We start from the raw sequence: 20,957 nt of genomic DNA on the forward strand, positions 1-20,957 counted from the left end.
CATACTGCAAGTACTCCTGCGACCGTAAGGAAGCGTCAAAAATAAACATGACATCCGTGGATGACAATGACGCAGCCCACTGAATCCACCGAGGGTGCAAAGCCTTTGAATTTGGTACACTGGCTTTCGTGACTGCCTCCAAGTGAGGACAGGGTGTTACCACTAGCATGCGCTTCCCCTGTGACAGAGCACGTTCTTTTAGAATTGCCATCTGTACAGCAGTTAAAACCTTTTCCACTGTGGGAAACCGCATCTCAGCCGAAGTGTACAAGTGTGACTTGTAAGCAATAGGTACCGTGTCACCTTCATTAAAAGTGAGGTACGTGAAACCCACCGTCCCAGGAATTATTCTTATGACCAGGTTGGTGTGGTTATCACGAGTCAGTAAATATTTAGAAGCGAGCAGATCAGCCTGCAAGGATTGCAAAATGGCTGAATGCTCAGGCAGCCAGCATGATTTTGAGAAAGTTGGTTGTATCAAAGCATACAAAGGCTTGATACGCTGGGCATATTCCGGAATGTAAGTTCTGCCGAAATTCAAAAAGCCCAGTAAAGACTGTAATTTTTTCAGTGTCGTTGGTGCGCGCAATTGTGCGCACTTCTCTAAGAAGTGAGGAGCCAAACCTCTACCTTCATTGTTGAGCTCATAGCCCAAAAACAACACTGTGTGTTCAGCAATGTGCGATTTTGCAAAGTTGAATTTGTAACCCATGTCTGCGAAGTTGCAAACAAGAGAATTTACACGACACAGATGCTCCCAAATATCGTCGTCTGTGAGATATATGTCATCCACATACGAAAAAGCATCAGGGTCGAGTGCCTCCAGAATAGAGACAATTCGAGCGGTAAATACACCAGGACTATTCTTGTAGCCCATTGGAAGACGCCGGAATTGCTTTTGGACTCCAGCGCTTGTAAAACTGGTCCATTGGGAGCTAAAGCTGTCCAATCTGTGGGCATAAAAACCATTGGATATGTCAAGCGTTGTCTTGAAACGCTTACGCACGAGACTATCCACTAGGGCAGAGCCGTGGGTATTCTGTACAGCACAGTTACGGCAATGCGAGTTTAAATGCCGGTAATCCAAAACCAAACGATATGATCCGTCAGGTTTATTCACAGTAAAAAGGGGATTATTCATCGGTGACACACACGTTTCAATAACTCCCTGATATTCCAATTGTTCAAGGATTTCCGCGACGGAAGATTTTGCTTCACGCCCAATTGTAATATTGAGGTTGAGGCTGCGGCTGAGACCGCAACGGAATTTCGTGGCAAGGCGACAATTTATCCCAACCACATTGGTTACGGTACAGAGCCGGCGCGAGAGCCCGAGCCCACTCTTCTGCAAAATGCTGCGCATGCTCTTTCGAGACAGTGTTCGCGAAACTGGGTAGGATTACCTCCTCCCCTCGCGGCGCCGCGAGCACAAAAGGTGGGGGCCAGTCAGCCTCCGAAAGTAAAATATCATATGTAGAAGACAGATTCTCCCAAAATACACCTTTAACGGTACGCTGTATGTCACCTTCAATTAACAGGACAATTTCATATAGTCTTTCAGGGGGAGCAAGTCTCGTATCCGCTGTTTCTATCACAACGTAGACATCAGTCGCTGTCACCCTCAGTAGTGGACGCAGCGCCTCTCTGACTATGGTTATCTCCGCCGCGCTGTCCAGCAAGGTCAGAGCCCACGTCAGATTCCGAAGCCGCGTTCTCACTATCTGTGGCATATCGATGCGCTGTTAAGGCTGCGACTTTCTTTTTCGCAAACTGCGGACGCCTAGGCGTAGAATCCTCCTGCTTCACTGCGCCGTCCGTCTGGCGGGACTGACCATGTCCTTGTTGGCCACCACGTCCACGTCCACCCCCTCCTCCTCCACCGGTCTTCGGGGCCGATGTGTCCTGAAAGGAACGAGGAGAGCGTTGATCAGAACCCTGAAAACGATCAGGTGATTTAATCATCGCGCGGTCGCGCAAATCATAAACTTTTTCGGATGGCGCAGGAGCTTGTATTGCAGGAAAAGTACCCTGAGTCTGCATTGTCTGCTTCCCCTGTGTCTGTTTTTTAGGCCAATTTTGTTTCTTGGACTTTGGCTGGGCATCTGTCACTGCAGATTGCCCCTGTGGTTGTTTTTTCTCCTTCACTGGAAAATATTTCAGACCTCTACTTGTGCGGCCAATCGTTTTATAAGCGGCCACCACAATCTTTGCTAACTGGCGGGGTTTGTCGGCATCGGGCAGAGCAGCCAAAGCATTCGACACCTGAAAGTTAACTGCATCTCCTTTAACATTGGAGAGAATGAGATCACTTACAATCTCAAATGAACCACACAGGCGCATACCCAATTCAACCGCTGCCTCTGGACCGTGATCATTCTGAACACGTCTAACGATTTCAGGCAGGGCAGTCATAGACGGGGTGCCGAAGCACCTTGTATAAACTGCCGCAAATGTTTTTCCCCAGCTGTCACAGTCAGCAAGTTCAGGAGTAATATCCTTCGGTAGAGTAATCGTCAACATTCTATGTTTATCAGCAGGAGTAGAATTCGGAAAAACCGCCTCCAGTTGATCAAACTTCTCTGCTAGCCAGAATGGGAAGTCATCGTTGTCAACAGGACGCGCACCAAAAACCGAATTTACCATCACTGGATTGAGACGCATTCCGCCTCGTTCCATGGGAGCGGCCGCACCCCCCTGGGGACCACCAGGAAGATGTCGACCGATGTATTGCACTAAAGCACGAATCACGGAAATGGAAACTACATGTAGCCTGCGAATTTCTGCCAGGGTACAAGCCCCGTGATTCGGGTGCGGGGTAAAGCCACCCAACGCAGGCCAATTAGTACCTGGAATTGAGAGTGGACCTAACCTCGCACGGGACAAAGAGTGGGGGAGGGCGCCATCAAACCAAACTCGATGCTGCCAATGATCAATAGGTATTTCCAATGCCCTGTATGGCGTATATTCAGCCGGGACATCCGAGGCGGTGTAGGAGTGGTACAAACCAGAATTAGCGTCCACAGCCGGAAACGTAACCCAAGAGTAAAACAACTCGTAAGGAAACGCCGGGTCTGCACTTACCACGAAAATCACAGCCATCCCATCTACTGGGACCTGGTACGTCTGAAGATGGTTGCGTACCGCTACGCGACTATGCTGCGCAATAGCCACCGCTTCCGCCATTACAGAAATGGAAACAAGAAAACACAAAGAATACTTTGTAGCACAACTGGGTAGTAATTCAAAGAAACCGTTTAAGTAAGAATCAAGCTTGAATAAAGACCTATTTCAAAAAATAGGTAGGTTTCACCAACACCCCGTTTTCCGGAAACGGATGTGAAGGGGTTAAGGCATGAATGATAAACTACTCGAGTGTCATGATATAAGACCACCGAAACCGTTGGGCGCCATGTTGCAGGGTTTCTGTACTCACACAGAACTGTGCACAGAGGAGTGGAACCTCGGCAAATTAGGATGTCCCAAAACTTACCTTAGCAACCAACTCACCCCTTACCGAGCTAGCTACAGTGTCTCATTGGACATATCAAACACCCAATGTTTAGACAAACCAGAACATGAACTTACAGTACCTCAGGGTACGTGGGACTCATGAACACTCTTTCGTTATATTATCATTACAAACCAGATCATGGAGTAAAGAAGACACATGTGCATTTGAAATGTTTATTTACTAATGCCGTCTTCTCAGGCGCAGTATCTTTGATAATACAAGTATACTTATTATCAGTAGCAAAATTATCAGCATAGTTACTAAGACATAAAAAGCGAATGGTGACAGCATGTTAACATGCTGTAATGAATAAGAGTTAACAACACTTATATCTCACCCTCCCTAACACATATATTATATTATTATCTAAGAAGGTCTCTTTGGGTTGTTTTAGGGCGGGCCCATACCTTAGTGTCCTAGCATGAAGGAATCACATCAGCATACACCAGCTCTCTCTGCATGTGCACCGCATCAAGTGTGTTAACAATTCTCGTGCAAAGCAATATCAATCCCGCCTCAAGCCCAAGTTGGCAAAGGCTGCACTTGTGTTATGACTATGAAAGCGTGGAGATCAGACCTCATAACAATTCCATATCGTGTTGCTCCTGAAACTTCAGCACTCTCCGTGCAGACATGGTTTATTAAACAAGACTGATATCAGAGCAATAACATATTATTCTCACATACACCACGGCAAACCACTAGGTTGAAAGCTAAGTCAACAATTAAGGGTCGTGTGCAGAAGTTGCAAGAAAGGAAAAATGGCGTTTAAATCTCAAATGTACCTATGCTAACTTAACACGATATAAGGATATATAGGAGCTATACAACAGAACTGTGTAGCCCTGATCTAGGGAATGTCTACTCCTACTGGGAGAGATGCATAAATTGGTCATTCCTAGTTAAGGGGAGGGATATACTTGCACTAGGAGATGTTTATTCCAATGACATGTTTTCTCCTATACTGTGCTATATTTACTGAAACCTACAGCTATTTATTCACCTATTTATGGTTAGTGCAACATGGGTGAAATACCCGCAGGAACAAATGCCATGTTATTTGGGTTGTCTCCTTAATGCATTTTTACAGGTGCTGTCAAGAAGCAAGACGAAGGATAGGCCTGTGGTTTTCTGAAAATGTATTTAACTGATATCTGATATTTATTGAATATTTACTATTTATCTAACTAATATTTATTGATCCAATATTTAATATGTATTGACTATTTAATATCTATTCATCCGTTATTGATTGCAAGTTTTGAGACACATGTATTCTAAATGAATTTACGATTTCCCTGATCCTGCTCTATCTAACTATTTATCTTAATACAAATTACTTGTTTTTATACAAGCTTTGGAGTGAAGTCATTTATTGCGTGCCCAGGTTTCTCTCTCAGTGTGAGTGTGTGCTGCATGATCGCTTAACACATGTGCTTTCGGATGCCTACCCGCTCGTGCCATGCTACCCTAGGGAGCTGGTGACCCCAGTTCCAACATATTGGTGTCGAGCGGTGGGATCCAGGACCTGTGACCATGCAGCACCCTCCATTGGGACAGGGTGCACAGCAATTAGGCTGCACAATTACTGTGTGTGCAAGCCTAAGTAATTGACCCCTCCACTGTCTAGCCTGTGAGTGTATCAGGGCCTGTCTGACCTATACTGTCACCCACATCCTAGAACCTTTTCCTGAATTATCTGAGTCCCCACCTGGCGTACTGGAGTGTTGTCAGGGGATGGGGGTGCCTGTTGGGCGGAGGGAAGAAGGAACTCCGTACCACTTTTGGGGCATGGGTAGGACCCACCCAGAGGGGAGAGGGGATGGGTACAGGAGGGGCAGGTCACACCCAGGGAGGCAGCCACACCAGAGAACCCTGAGAGGGGGTGTGCGTCGTCAGAGAGGTTAGAGCATGAGAGGGAGGATGTGAGCCTTGCAAAGGAATGAAAGGAAGCTGGCACACAGGCTTCAGCTAGAAGAGTCAGAGCTGAAGACCTTAGAATCATGTGTGCCAGGTACTTCCATGGTGGCAGCGTACCCGAGGTTCGGGGTTTGGACCAGTCACGGGGGGTAGAACCTGGACTGGGGTTTCAGGTGCAGGGATTGCCTGACCTGGAGGGTGGGGTACCGGTAACTATGGACCCTACCGGTGTGACTTCCAGGGGTACCTATCCGGGGAGGAGGGTGTGGAACCCTGGAAGGGGGTGCAGAGGGAGGAAGGACTCTCCTTTGGCACCGGGCCAGCAACAGGGCGCAGATCCTGGGTTGGGTGGCCAGGTTCAGGGGTTGCCTGACCTGGCGGGAGGAACCTCTGTATTCAGAGTCCCCCCAGTTGTTGTGACTCTCAGGGGTACTACTCCAGGTGGGAGGGTACGGAACCCTGGGAGGGGGTGCAGGGAGAGGGAGGACTCGCCCCTGTCACCAGGTCAACTTAAGGGTTTAGACCCTAGTTTGGGGAGGAGAGTGGAAAGGGTACTACGGGCCTGGGGCTACTGCCCCCCACTCAGAGAGAGTAAGGGCCAGAGACATCTGGATTGGAGGTCTGTCCTGGCCGCATCCCACTAAGGAACACCAGTGGGGTGGTTGGATTAGTGAGAATGTCATGGTGGTATTGGGCCTGCGTCCACCTTTTTCCGCCCCAAGCAGGGAAGCCCATCAAGGGAATGATCGGTCTACCCTGGCTTTTGGCTGGGGGGGAGATGTGTGAGACTTGGCCCTTTCCCCAAAATTTTTCGCCTTTTATTTCCCTTTTCAATCAGAATGCCCTCATGGTAACAACAATGTATAGGCCTTGTGTGGTGGAGAATGCCCTGTGTAGTTTAAAACTAGTGTTAAAATGCAGGTGTCTTATACCCCTAACATGGCTGCCACTGACCACTGCTGCTGCAGCGTGGTTTAGTGGGCGCATTCTAGTGGCCAGGGCCTGGCTGGAACCCTCCATACAATGTATCAACTTAGCCTGCCAGCCTCTCCAGAGGTAGAATGCTGGAACCTTCTGGAAGAGGTGAGGTGACACCAACTGCCACCACCAACTGTCAACTGGCAGTATATAAGGAAAGGGAGGGAAACTTTCCTGTGAGAGAAACTGAGGGGAAGACCTGGGGAAGAACCTACGCAGGAGGATAGGCAGTGAGGGTCAGGACAGGGACTTATGATACTGGAAGAGACAGGGCCTAGGAGTTGCCTTTCAAGTGTTGAGGTATCCTGTAACCCCCCCACTGACCTAACCCCGCGGCAGGGAACCCCCAGGTACCACTTGAAGGGATTGGCTGAGAAGAACTTGGAACACCAGCCACCAATTTATTCCCCCCTTTAAGGAACAAGAAACCAAGCAACAAAACTAAGGGCGCAAGAAACATCACGCCAAGAAGAAACTAAGCCTCTATTTACAAGGGCACAAGGAACCTAAAGCGCTAAGAAGAAATTAAATCATCACAGGACTTTTGAAGAAGCAATCAGGTATTGGCGTGGTTCTGACCCTGCGTTTCCTGATGTCACCTGGGGTCTCCTTTGCTAACCTGCTACTGGGGTGTCACCTGTCCTGTATATCTAGCGCTGCCCTTGCTGACCCTATGAAGAGCGCTGAAGTAATGAAGGGGGTTGCGGCCTTCTGAAGCGCTATATTCTGTGATGCCCTTCAGCAGCGCTACCTGGAATGAACTGTCTGCCGAGCGCTACCTCTGCTGTGAATTGCCTGCTATATCGTAGCGCTGTGTCACCAAGAACTACTGTGGCGCTAGAAGTTGCTGCCTTGTGAAGTGCTGTACCTGCGGGGTGCTATTATCTAAACCTGATTGCCTGTGGCCAAGCACTGTCAAGTGAGGGGGAGGAGTGCTGTCTGAGTGCCCTGACGCCGCCGTGGAGCGGACCCGATCGCGTGCAGTGGCTGCAGCGGCCCCCGGAGTCTTGGGGAGGCCGCTCCGGTTGCCTGGGAACCTCCTGCCTGTTTGGAAATCTGTTGCGGCGGCCCCCGGTGTGAGGAGAGGGCCGCTGGAGTACACGTCAGGCCGCGCTGGGCCTGTCAGGGTTTGAAGCCTGCATCCCCAATCACATGACGGGGGCTTGCTTTGGTTGCAGCCCCCGCCGCACACTCATTGGCCCGTGGGAGGCGAGCCCCGCAAGCCGCTCTGCTACGGGCGGCTACGGGCGCACCTCCTCTATTCTGCCGCCTGATTGGTCCTGGGCCCGGGGAAGCCTTGGGAGGCCCGGGACCAGGAGAAGAGCGCCAGAGCGGCGCAGGCCTCCCCTGTCTAGCCCCCTGCACATCGGAGGGGCGGGAAGGAGTACGAGCCTCCTCCAGGACAGCAGAAATCTCCGCAAGGGCCCTGAAAGGGGCCGAAGATAAAAGGTAATCCCCCAGGTATGGCCCCGCGCTCGCCCCTCCCCGGGGGAAGATGTCACTGAGCCTCCTTGGCCCCCATTGTGCCCCGAGTGACTCTGGGGCCCCTCAAAGTGCATTTAAGCGGCCCTGGGCAGAACACGGGGAAATGCTGGGTTGCCTGATAAGGGTTGTCAATTCAGCCTACCGTGCTGTTCCCCTACACCAGAGAGTTGTTAGCCCGGCCTCATAAGTTGTTCTAAATGAATTGTCAAATGAAATGCCCGCTCTTGTTAATTGCAGAGCCTTAATTAAAAGCTTGCATGAAGGGGTTTTTATGCAACATTTTGACGCCAAGTTGTAATGCAAGGTTTTAATTCCCCGTTTTCAATTAAAGTGCTTTATTCCATGCACAGCGGAATGCTCATTTAGAGTGCTTCATAAAATGCATAATTAAATGCTTATAGGAGCCTAGTGAGATACTTGGGGGGCTGAGTACTGGAATGAGGGTAATCTCCCAATAAAAAGCTGATTCCTAAACAAGGTACTGGTTATTGTTACCTAAAGGAAATTGGTATCCTTGCCTTGTGAATTAGGCCCCGAGCTCTAATTAGATGTTTTGCCTTTATAAGAGGTACTACCCTGATGGAATGCTTGGTTGATTGTAGATGTTACTACGGTTCCTTCCCTGTAATGTGTACTCCTGATTAGGGGGATGTTACCTATGCTTGGGGAAGAGTTTTGAAGTGGTTATTCCTGCTTGAAGCCAGGATTACTCTGAACTATAGAAGTTTTATTACACCCCCGCCCCAGTGTACTAACCTCTACTTATTTACAGGGTTACTCTTGGGTGCTGAAAGGGTTATGCCTGCTTAATGTAGGTATTAGAATGTTGATTCTGACCTGGGAGGTGGAAACGCCAACAGCCGCATAATGAACTGTGTCTGCTGACTAATGAAACATTTATTCATGTAGTGTAGTTCCTATTATCCCAATAGGCTCTGCGCATTGGAATAATATCTTCAATAGTATAGACCTAGGGCAGAGGTTAACTAAGTCTTCTACCGACGATATTAGACTTAAAGGTTTGTGTTTGCCAGCTAGCTCAGAGTTCACTAGAAACTTTCTCAAATAGACAAGGAGGATTTTAACCTCCCTGGATAGACAAGAAGGGATTTAGTTTCTGACAACCATAGAACATGACAACTTTGCTCTCCCCTAATCAAGAGTGTATCTCTAGAGTCGTGTGAAAACAATTGACAACTTATTTTACTCAATCAGTACGTGCATTCTTAGTTTAAATTACTTGTTTTTATACAAGCTTTGGAGTAGAGTCATTTATTGCGTGCCCAGGTTTCTGTCTCAGTGTGAGTGTGTGCTGCATGATCGCTTAACACATGTGCTTTCGGATGCCTACCCGCTCGTGCCATGCTACCCTAGGGAGCTGGTGACCCCAGTTCCAACAACTGCCATTTCAGGACTCGACAACTAGGTCTCCATATTTAGAGTTAATATAAAACATCAAATACAATAGAGCAGGGTAGGGGAACCCTGACCCCCTGGCACTTGTGTTTGTCCCAGAGGGATTTTTTTTTTATGCTGCAAGTCCAGTAGTGGGTACCACATGAGGGGAGGGGGCCACGCTGGATCACACAGGAGTCTCATGGGAGCAGTGGTATCGCAAGACCACACACCCATTGCCAAGCGAGCTGGCACAACCTGATGGTATTGTGGGTGGTATTTCAGCTGTGGTATGACAAGAGTACTGGGGTAATACAAAAACATAAGTAAATAATGAAACAAGGCAAATGAGGAATGTGGCCCTAGGCGTTTGGCTGCTTGCAAGGGGTTAGTTGATAGCCTGGAAATAGTCCAAGCACAGTGGGCATTGGGCCTGTGGCCTGCAACATCCTGCGCACTTGCTATGCACAGTGATGTCATTAAAGATGTAATTTCATAAGTCATCAGGATCTTTATCAATGATATCATAGAACATGTCATGAGTGATGTAATATGTGAGGTCATAAGAGGTATATGGTGAGTGCGCAAGTTATAGTTACTTTAGTTAATTATAACTAAAGAATTTCAGGTTTCTTTGTGTTTAAAATCGCATTTTTAACAGACAGTTTCATCTAACTGTAACATCCTTTTAACCTTTGCTTTTTTTAGTGAGTTGCTGAGGTTGTTTTTCATGTAAATTAAGGTATCACAAGGCTTAGCTATAAGTCACTTTAACTGTTGGTTTTATCAGTTAATTCTTAAGGTTTTGTTAATGTGAAGCAAGATGTCATTACCATACCTAACCGTTGCAAATACCTGCAGCGCAACAAATTGGGCCGCGTGCAGTTGGGGATTGGGTGCAACCACCATGCGCCGAACCACCCGTTGGTGCCCAACCCTATGTTTTCATATATGCATTGGGGGGATAGCATGAGGTAGGGCACCAGTCCATTTTCCTGCCCCACCCCTTATACTTTCACAAATACTTTTGAAGTTCACTTACATGTGCGGAGATCTTCTGCCTCTTGATGGCAATCTCTGTATAGAAAAGATAGGAGAGGTGGAGACTGAGGTCTCTATCTGTATGTTTGTGAGTAGCGTTTTGTAGCACATGAGCCGTACTTCTTTAGTACTAATTTGCATATTAAAAAAATACATTTCTAAATAGACCCCAATATGTTAGTCTTTCAGTTCATGCTTGTTAATCAAGGGAGATAGAGTTAAAAGAGATTGAAAGAAGTGCCCATTTGCTTATAAATGTTGCCTCCTTTGATGAATCTGACCAAAATGTGGCTGACATTTAGGAAAGCTTTGTTTTCAGTTTGTTAGGTCAAGTTTTTAGTTGACTCATTGGGGTGAGGGGCAGAGATATATGGGTTAATAAAGGTTTTATTCACTAATAAGGGGCTATTTGATGAGTCTGTATGAAACTTGATAGTCAGCAAACTAGACCAGGCAGGTCCTACACCCATTGCACAAAACTGAAAAAGTCCTGAAATTTGCCAATTACTCTGTGCAACACAAAATGCGTTCCATGACTTATGCCCTCTGTCCACCCTTTAGCCAATAGCATGGAAAATAAAGTCTATGCCCAGAGCATAAAACATGAGGGCATATGTACAAGCCCCTATCACCATCACAATGTCACTAAGGCACCCTTTAGCGTTATGCTTAGTGTTAAAGGGGAGGGCAATGGGTGTTGCGGTGGGCATTCCACCTCAACACCCATTGATTAAGACGCTGCCTCCGATTTACAAGGGAGGCACAAATAGGAGGCTGCACTAGAAATAAGACCAGTGAAAACCTGGTATTACCCTGGCACAATGAGGATAAATGTTTCATTTCTCCTCCTTTTTGGTGTTTTCATGTGTCCAGCCTTAAGCAGCACACATAGAAGTTACAAAGTGGCATTTAGAGATTGTTTAAGTGCAGAAAGGGCGACCTTCCTGCACATAAACAATCTTCCCCTGCACGCAGACACCCGTTACACTATGGTGCAAGGGTGCCTGCATTGGTGCTAGGCTGTAAAGTGTAGCACCAGCACAGGGGGAAATGTAGGGCTGCACCACATTCTTGTAAATATGGTGCAGCCCTGTGTTTCTGAAGTGGCGGAGTGAGGCGTTAAGCCAGGAAGGCTAATGCCTCACTCCGCCACTTCCTTTGTATATATGCCCCATGGTTTCTTAAAAATACTACACAGATGATATTTCAGATGATACTTCGCATAGTTCCAGTTCATGCTGTTGACAGTAGAGCGTTTGATTTGCAGTTGCCACACCTTTACCTTACCCTCCATTTTATGGATCTTCACAAATCGTGATATAACAACAAAAAAACAGAAGAAGCTCATTCACTGCCAAATTTAATCTGGATTCATCAAACCTTGCCACACGATTTAGGAAATTAACAACTCCTCCACAAAGATCTGCAGAAATGTAAAAGTACTAACTACGAAGAGTAAGCGAAACACACAAATCATTTCCTAAATTTCGTTTAAGGTAAATCCCACAAACCTTTCAATCGTCAAGATGTCTCTACTTTTCATATCATTGAAGCTGACCTGAGACATTTTTCATATGCAAATATCTCTAAAGAACGAATTTACACCTGACCAGGCAAAGGAAAGGCACCATTTTGAGTACAATTCTAGTTACTTGCTAATGGTGCTGTAATTTTGTTAAGTAATGTGTGGTATAGTGGAGAGACACATTTCCTCTTGGAGTTCAAATGTGAAATGCATGTTTTGTACCACTCTCTAGATTACCGTTTTCCCTCAGCATGATCTGAATGAAATTTGGCATCTCTGCATGAAACTTAACACATTCTTTGACAAACTGTCATGGGTTTGCTAAGTTTCATGGAGCTTCCTCAAATGGAGCCAAAATGATAACCAGCCAAATATGTGGTTTCAATGTTACATATAGTCACCATAATCACCGTTAAAATTAAATATCATGAATTACATTAAAAAAACTCAGAAATTCACTGAAAGCTCAGGTAAACCGAGTTATAGTTGCAACTCAAATAAAATGCTATAACTTACATTTAAAAAATCCTCTGAAATACCTGTCACAGCAGCAGAAACAAGCAAATTTGTTTTGATCAGATAAGCCTGCTCTACCATGTCCTGAAAACCAACTGAATTATATAAATTACGAGAAAATGTGGCTTTATTTCTGCATTGTTCGACAAACGATGCAAAACAGAAGAGCTCAAGAACAAGTAGATGTGCCAATGGGGTTTTCATGCAGGTGACATGAATGATCCTGGTGAAATAGTCCCTGAAAACAAATTTCCTTTCAGCTTTTATTGGCTGAAGGCTAGGATATTGGATATGTCACATATGGACTCTACAAACTCTTTGCAATCGCATTAAAATCCACAGGCTTTTCTGCCACTCATCTGACAATGATAAAAGAGCCCGCTAACTGCTTGTGGCTCCCTGAATGGCACACTGTCACTTTCATGTCAACAACTAATCAATTTTATTGGCTTTGCCACACATGAACGGCAGTGATTATAGAGGGGAAGGATATAAGCCTTTCATAAAAAAAACTGGAAGGGCATCACAGTTTTTAAATTATGGTCAGGTGTGCTGATTATGATTTATATCATGAACGTGACCTGAACTGACTGTGCACTGTATTGTCAGAAGATGATTCAATGCAAAATACCTATGAGCCAAAGAATGTGTAGCCTGAAGGATAGGCACTCACATATTCAACTAGTTTTTTAATAGTATTAGACACCTAACAAGGAATGTATTTTTCTAAAAAATCTATAATCTATTCAAGCTTAACTCACGCATTGTTGAATATATTATGTTTATATCATTAAATATTATACACATGAATGGTACAAGGATGATTAGCGCCACAGGCCATATTTGCCTCTCTGAGTGGCACTGCAGGCCATTTAGGGCCTCATTTATGGCATTTTGGATAAGGGCAGCGCAACAAGGCACTTTGCATGGTGCATTTCTGTCCTTTCTGTCTGTGCCGGTGCTTTTTTGACGGCTTAGCACCAATGTAGGCACCCTTGCACCTGGTGCATGGGAGCCTTCATTGCAGACAGGATTGTTTTTGTGCAGGAAGGGGCACCTTCCTGCAAAAAAGCAATCCTACTAGGGGTTGTCCTCTTTCGATGTTGCTGCACAATGCAGAACATCTGGAAAAAGGAAAACATAAATATATTTCTCCTTGTTACATCTCACCTCGAGAGGCGTATGGATTTATGCTTCCCCAGGTTCACATAACTTGTTAAATCTGGGGCAGTGTCAAATTCCATAGGTGTTGCTTGGGAAAACCCACCGCAATGACCATGGAATGTCTCCTGAGAGCAGAAACAGGTGACGCTGCAATCTGCGCTGCGTCGCCTTATTAATGAATTATGAGGCTAAACAAAGCCACACAGGGTGGCTTTTTGTGCCTTCATAAATTGGTATGAGAGCCCTGAGTCACACATGTAGCACTTTAAGTGGTGCAAAAACGGGATCACTGACATAATATCGAATACAAAAATATAGGCATTTAAAATATCGGCTACAAAAATATCGAAGTCCTATCTACAAACAGGAAGTACAAAAATATCGAATCAAAAATATCGTTTAACAATAATATAGTTAGTCAAAATATCGAATTTTTGTAAATGTCTTAAAAGTCATTTAAAATAAATGAAATATTAAAAATAATTAACTAAAACATACTTAAAAATACTTAAATACCCTAAAATGATAAAATAATTAATTTAAGTTAAAAAATTTGTTTTTAAAAACATATATATATATATATATATATATTCACATGATATTAATAAAAAAACACAATATTTTTACCGTAGGATAGTGTAGGGGTAAAAATTACTATTCCCACTCCAATGAGTGGAACAGTGGGGAAAGCGTTGGATAGCGTAGCGGTAAAAATTGCTATTCCTACTCCAGATAGTGCAACAGTAGGGAAAGCGTTGGATAGCGTAGGGGTAAAAATTTACTATTCCCACTCCAGTGAGTCAATGCAACAGTAGGGAAAGTGTTGGATAGCGTAGGGATAAAAATTACTATTCCCACTCCAGTGAGTGCAACAGTAGGGAAAGCATTGGATAGCGTAGGGGTACAAATGACTATTCCCACTCCAGAGAGTGCAACAGTAGGGAAAGCGTTGGATAGCTTAGGGGTAAAAATTACTATTCCCACTCCAGTGAGTGCAACAGTAGGGAAAACGTTGGATAGCCTAGGGGTAAAAATTACTATTCCCACTCCAGAGAGTGCAACAGTAGGGAAAGCGTTGGATAGCGTAGGGGTAAAAATTACTATTCCCACTCCAGTGAATGCAACAGTAGGGAAAGCATTGGATAGCGTAGGGGTAAATATTACTATTCCCACTCCAGTGAGTGCAACAGTAGAGAAAGCGCTGAATAGCGTAGGGGTAAAAATTACTATTCCCACTCCAGTGAGTGCAACAGAAGGGAAAGCGTTGGATTGCGTAGGGGTAAAAATGTATATTCCCACTCTAGAGAGTGCAACAGTAGGGAAAACGTTGGATAGCGTAGGGGTAAAAATTACTATTCCCACTCCGGTGAGTGCAACAGTAGGGAAAGCGTTGGATAGCGTAGGGGTAAAAATTACTATTTCCACTCCAGTGAGTGCAACAGTAGGGAAAGTAAATACTTCATATAATATTTTAAAAAATATATATATTAATATCTATAAAAAATTAATTAAAAGTAATTACCAATTTAATATAATATAATAAATAATTAATTAAAAATACAAATTAAAATTAATCATTACAATTAGTTAACAATTAATTAATTAGCAATTAAAAATTAAATAACAATTAATTCAAAATAAATACCAATAAATACATTTACATATTTAATTAATTATATTTAAATTACTTCCCACCCTATTCCCCTATAAACCCACAACCCGCCATAGAAAATTAATTAGTAAAATTAACATAATTATCAAATAATCAATTAAGTAAAATTAATTACCAAATAAAATGTAATTAATTACCAAATAAAAATTAATTAACAATGAATTCAAAATAAATACCAATAAATAAATGTACATATTTAATAATTATAATTAAATTACTTCCCACCCTATTCCCCTATAAACCCACAACCCTCTACAGAATTAAATTACGCAAAAATTAAATAACATAAAATTAATTAATTAATTAAAAAAAATTATAACATAAATACACACTTTTCACACATATGCTAACATAAAAAACACTATAAAAAATTGGATATTATTAAAAATTATATAATTTTAATAACCTATATTATATACTTCGATATTTTGACTTTCTATATTTTTAAAATTCGATATTACTTACCTTAAAAACGATATTTTTTATGACTATATTCTGTCCATTCGATATTTTGTCCGTTCTATATTTTGAAGTCGATATTTTGTCCATTCGATTTTTTCAACTCGATATTTTGCCTGTTTACGGCAAAAACGATGTAGGGCACTTATAAATATGCCCCTTAGTGCCCATCTTGGTAGCCCCTAAAGAGGTAGCATTACCATACCTTATGGACATACCTACTAGGCATGGCTGCCCTGCTGCTTCATAAGAAAAAAATATACCTGTCTCTCATGGTTGATTTTAGGCATGAACGAAATCTGGAAAATTTGTGGTTTTAAGTTTCCTTTTAAATAGACTTTTTTGTATACTGTTGTATTTAAACATATTTCCTTCAAATGGCAGTGATTTTATGAGTTTATGTTTCCATGTTTACTTTTGAAATGTTTTAAACAAGCTCTAAGAGTATTTTAGTGCTGATGACTCAGAACACTGCACTCTAAATGGAACAGAAAGCACTTTGCATGATACTTGATATTTGAAGTTGGCACTTCTTGCAAAATGTAAGACTGGGTCAAAATACAAATGCACAGTGCTTAATTGGTGAAAGAATAGTTGCCAGGGCACAAAGTATTTCTCTGAACAGGAAGAGAGGTAGGTTGCACAGGAGAAACGCAGCACAGAGAGCACCAAACTGTGTGCCGTGGGTCTAGACTTGTGGAAATAACACACACAGAGAGCATCTTTGCCTAGGCAGGGCAGTCTATGGAGCATAGGGTTGTGGTTGCAATTGTGCAGGGTCAAAGAGCAGTCTTCAGGTTCCGTTGGATGTGTGGGGTGACTAGAAGTGTGCCTGGCTTGTTCAGCATTGGGGGGCAGGCAGCCGAGATCCCATGGTGCCACTGGCACGGTGTGGGGTGAGGGTCCGCTACCCCCAAAAGGAGGACCCAGCACCCATAGCGATGTAGTAGGCAGGGGCTATGAAGGGTTGGTATGGGCAGGGAGTCGGCCCCCGGCAGCAGCCTGACAATAGACTGCCTCAGGCAGAGTGAGGGGCAATGGTGCAGCAAGCGTGCTGAGGGGACTGTCCCAGATGGCGGGGAGGGGGGTGACACTCATATTCCATGCAGTCACGGGGGCAGTGAAACAGCAGGCAGGGCAGGCAGATCAGCACAGCACATCCTGGCAAGCCAGGCAACAATGTCACTCGGGTTTCAACAGCATCAAAGCAACTGAGCGCGCAGGGGACTGGGAGGTGGAGAGGCGAAGGGCGCCACAAAGCTGTCCCTACCCTTGAGGCAAACTCGACAGCAAACGTGGGCGGCAGACAAGGAGCCCACTGGGGAGTTGAGGAGGGTGGTTTTCAGCGCACATAGCACAGCATGGTCACATATATGGCAACAAGCAATGAAATAGTGAAATAATGGAATAAACAGCAATGAAAGAGGCATGACGATACTCAGCCATCCATCTTCTGGTGGTCTCAAAGATCCTTTCGCAGAGCCTCTGCAGCGCCGTTCTCAACATAGCTAGGCAATCCTAAGGACACTCACTCTGTGGCAGAGGTGGGTTTCAGGGTATAGCCTGACTTGTCCCTGTCCTTTGTTAGAGCAGCCACTGCCTGAAGGGCTTGGTTCCTGTCTCCCCAGGACGTGTCACCCTGTATGGGTCCTTGACCCCATTTCAGGAGCCACTGGTGCTCCGCCGTTGGCCACTGGATAGGGCAGGCATGGAGAGCTGTTCGGGCTGGACAGTGCCCATGGGTAGCAGTGTCAAGACTGATTTGCATTTGGCTGGGTCTAAACTGGAATGAATAACTGTTTGGGTGGAAGTTTCTGGGCTTAGGTGCTACAAATGTCAGGGCCCAATTGTGTTGTGGCACATTCCTCGTGAAAGGCTTCACCCAAGAGCCATTGTAAGGGTAAGTATAGAGGAAAATTGAAGAATAGTGCCCTCACGATTTTTCAACAAAAGGTAAAAAAGAAAATTCAAGCGTTCTTTTAAAGTTTCAAGTGCGTGGTTTTTGTTTTTTGTCGCATCTGCGGAAAAGGGTTCAGCCAACATATGTTTCGCCCTAGTGGCCTATTGGCCGTGGGCTTTTTCAAGGCAAAAATCAGTTTTGCGGACTGGTTGCATTCATGATGCTCTCGATAGCTGGTATCTAGTATCTGCAGTACTGGACCAAGTCTTGTCAAAAGTCTTGACAAATCGTGAGGGCACTATTCTTCAATTTTCCTCTAAACTGGAATGGCTTGGTGTGCAAAAAAATTGATTTAGGTCCAGATCGCTGTACTGAGGGTGAATTTTTGACATTGTTCTGCATTCCATCCATCATTTACTCTTTTTGCATTTGTCGCCCTAAGTGTGAAGGGTGCACAGACGTGGATCCCTTGCCCACCTTACCACAGGAGTCACGCTAGCCTTGCTGATGAGGGGTGATACCCTGACACCTGTCCCAGGATGCTTGTTTCCGGTCCAGGGAGGACTTTGCTTGGCAGGTCAGGCTTGACTGTTCCCAGGGGGAGCAGGCTCAAGGCTGATTTGATTATGGCTGGATCTAAACTAGAATGGCATGGTGTGCAAAAAAAACAATGAATTCTGGTCCAGATCCCTGTACTGAATGTGAATGTTTGACATTGTTCAGCATTCCGTCAAGCATTTGTTCTTTTTGCACTCATGGGCCTGCAGCACTCATTGTGCCACCCACTTAAGCAGCCCTCTAACCACGGCTCGGACCTTCCATTGCAGAGCTTGTTTGTTCAGTTTGCACTACCATTTCGACCTCGCAAGATAAACCTCTTGCAGCCTAACCCTTCCCTCTTCATAAATATAAATCACCACTAAGGTAGGCTCTGGGTAACCCAGAGGGCAGGATGCAATGTATCTAAAAGGCAGGGCATGTACTTTAAGTTTTACATGCCATAATAGTGAGAAAATCTCACATTAGTTTTTCATTACTGCACGGCCTATCTCTCCCATAGGATAACCTTTGGATTACCTTATTGCATCTTTTAAGTTTAATGCCCAATTGAGAACAGATAGACTTTTCAAGTTTGATGTTTCTGGACTCACTTATGGTGAAGTCAGATTTAAAATTGAAGTTTTGAAAAATGCCACTTTAGCCATTTTGTGCCTGCTGCCTGTCTCTGAATACACATTTGGGGTGGGTGACATCTGGGCTTTGTGCAATCCCTCTAGACAGCCACATACAAAGGGAGTTTAGTTGTGACGTGATGGGCCATCCACATCCTGATGGGCCATCCTGGGTAGAAAAGCCTCACACTTGCACTTGAAGAGGCTATGTCCAGGTTCTACACAAAGGGCTGCATGCCCCTCAGTAGTGAGTTTTGAGTCAGGGCAGGAAAGGAAAGGAAAGGAGGACCTCTGTGCTCTTCATGGTCTTTCTAGAGGTTTCCACCACTTCAACACCGCAACCAACTGGATAGAACTACTGGACCTCTAACACCACCACTTCAGTACACTTCTGGACCTGTGAACACTCTGCCAGGAAGAAGGACTGCTGTGCTGCTAAAGGACTGCCTCTCTGCTGGACTACTGCTTTGCTGGATCCTGCCTTGCTGTGTTGCCCTACTGCCTTCTGTTTTCCTGCCTGAATGATAAGGACTGGACCTGCAACACTTGTACCCAGAGTTACTCCAAGGGCTTGCTGGCTTGCTTCATGATTTGAAGTCTCAGGGACAAAGAAGACTTCCATCCATCCTGCTCCTACAATCGCACTCTGCAATTTGTGAGTCTGCCCTGCCAAGTGGTACTTCACCAGTACTGGACTCTTGGAAGTGGGCTCAAGGTGCTAGCATCAGTGAAACCGGCACATTCACCTCTGCGAGAGCAGAGTCGACACATTAGGAACAGGACCAGTGCATTGCGAACAGATCCAGCACATTGCTTTCAGAACCGCAGCTATGGAACATGCACGTCACCGCCACTGCGCAGAGAAATAAGATGCATCACCCATACTGGGAAAGGAATACCAACAGATCACTGGAATGCACCCCACACTTTCGTCGAAGCAACCCAGATCAAGTACTTTTAATCAGCTGGCCTAAGTGGGACCCTGCATTAAGACCACGCTCCAACACGGTCGACCTGATCTACTTTTGACTTTTCCCCAGTCCAGCGCAACCAGATATCCATTAGGAACAGGACCGGTGCACTGCGAACAGATCCAGCACATTGCTTTCAGAACCGCAGCTATGGAACATGCAAGTCACCGCCACTGCGCAGAGAAATAAGATGCATCACACATACTGGGAAAGGAATACCAACAGACCACTGGACTCCCCCCCGCACCTTCGTCGAAGCAACCCAGGTCAAGTACTTTTAATCAGCTGGCCTAAGTGGGACCCTGCATTAAGACCACGCTCCAACACGGTCGACCTGAACTACTTTTGACTTTTCCCCAGTCCAGCGCAACCAGATATCCAAAAAAAGGCGCTTATAGCTTCTAAGCGTTATTTTACTGTTTATTCTTTAGATTTAATATCTCAAGTTCTACTTATCGGATTTTTGCATTGTTGGTCTTGTTTCATTTGTAACTTTAAGTACTATTGTTCTAAACTGGGGGCCGATTAGGATGGCGGATGGACTTCGTCCGTCCGCCATCCCGTCGTAAGAAGGGACCGTCCGCCACAGGGGCGGAGGTCCCGTGCGGCGAATTAGGATGCACCTGCCACAGTTGCGGGTGCATCCCGCATTTTTAACATGCATTTTTAGCATTGCGGCGGACGGTGCTTTCAGCACCACCCACCGCAATGCTAAAAATGCAAAAAATGCATGTTGTGCGTTTCAAAGCACAACATGACAGGCACCGCGCGGTGCCTGCCATGCTGTGCTTTGAAACGCAGGGAGGCACACTAGCTACCTCCCATGTGCACCCCCCACCCCCCTTCACCCTGGGGGCCCACAACAGGTCCCCAAAGGAAAGACCATATGCCTTTCCACGGCGGCTAAGGCATAAGACCGCCAGCATCGTAATATGGTTGCCGTCTGCCGTGGACTCCCCCGCCATCCTAATGTGGCGGGGGGGGTCCTTTATGTCAGGATGCCGGATGGATTGCACCCGCCGGGCCGGCGGTGGCTAACGCCAGCCCGGCGGGGGCAATCCGTCCGCCATCCTAAACGGCCCCCTGGTGTGGAGTCTTTTTGTGGTGTTTTCGCTGTGTTACTGTTAGAAGCGTTGCATAAATACTGTACTCATTGCCTCTCAAGTATAGCCTGACTGACCTGTGCCAAGCAACCAGAGGGTGAGCACAGGATAATTTAGGATGTGTTGTGACTTACCCAGACTAGAA

Source organism: Lissotriton helveticus, chromosome 6 (genome assembly GCF_964261635.1).
Source record: "Lissotriton helveticus chromosome 6, aLisHel1.1, whole genome shotgun sequence".
Classification (NCBI taxonomy): domain Eukaryota; kingdom Metazoa; phylum Chordata; class Amphibia; order Caudata; family Salamandridae; genus Lissotriton; species Lissotriton helveticus.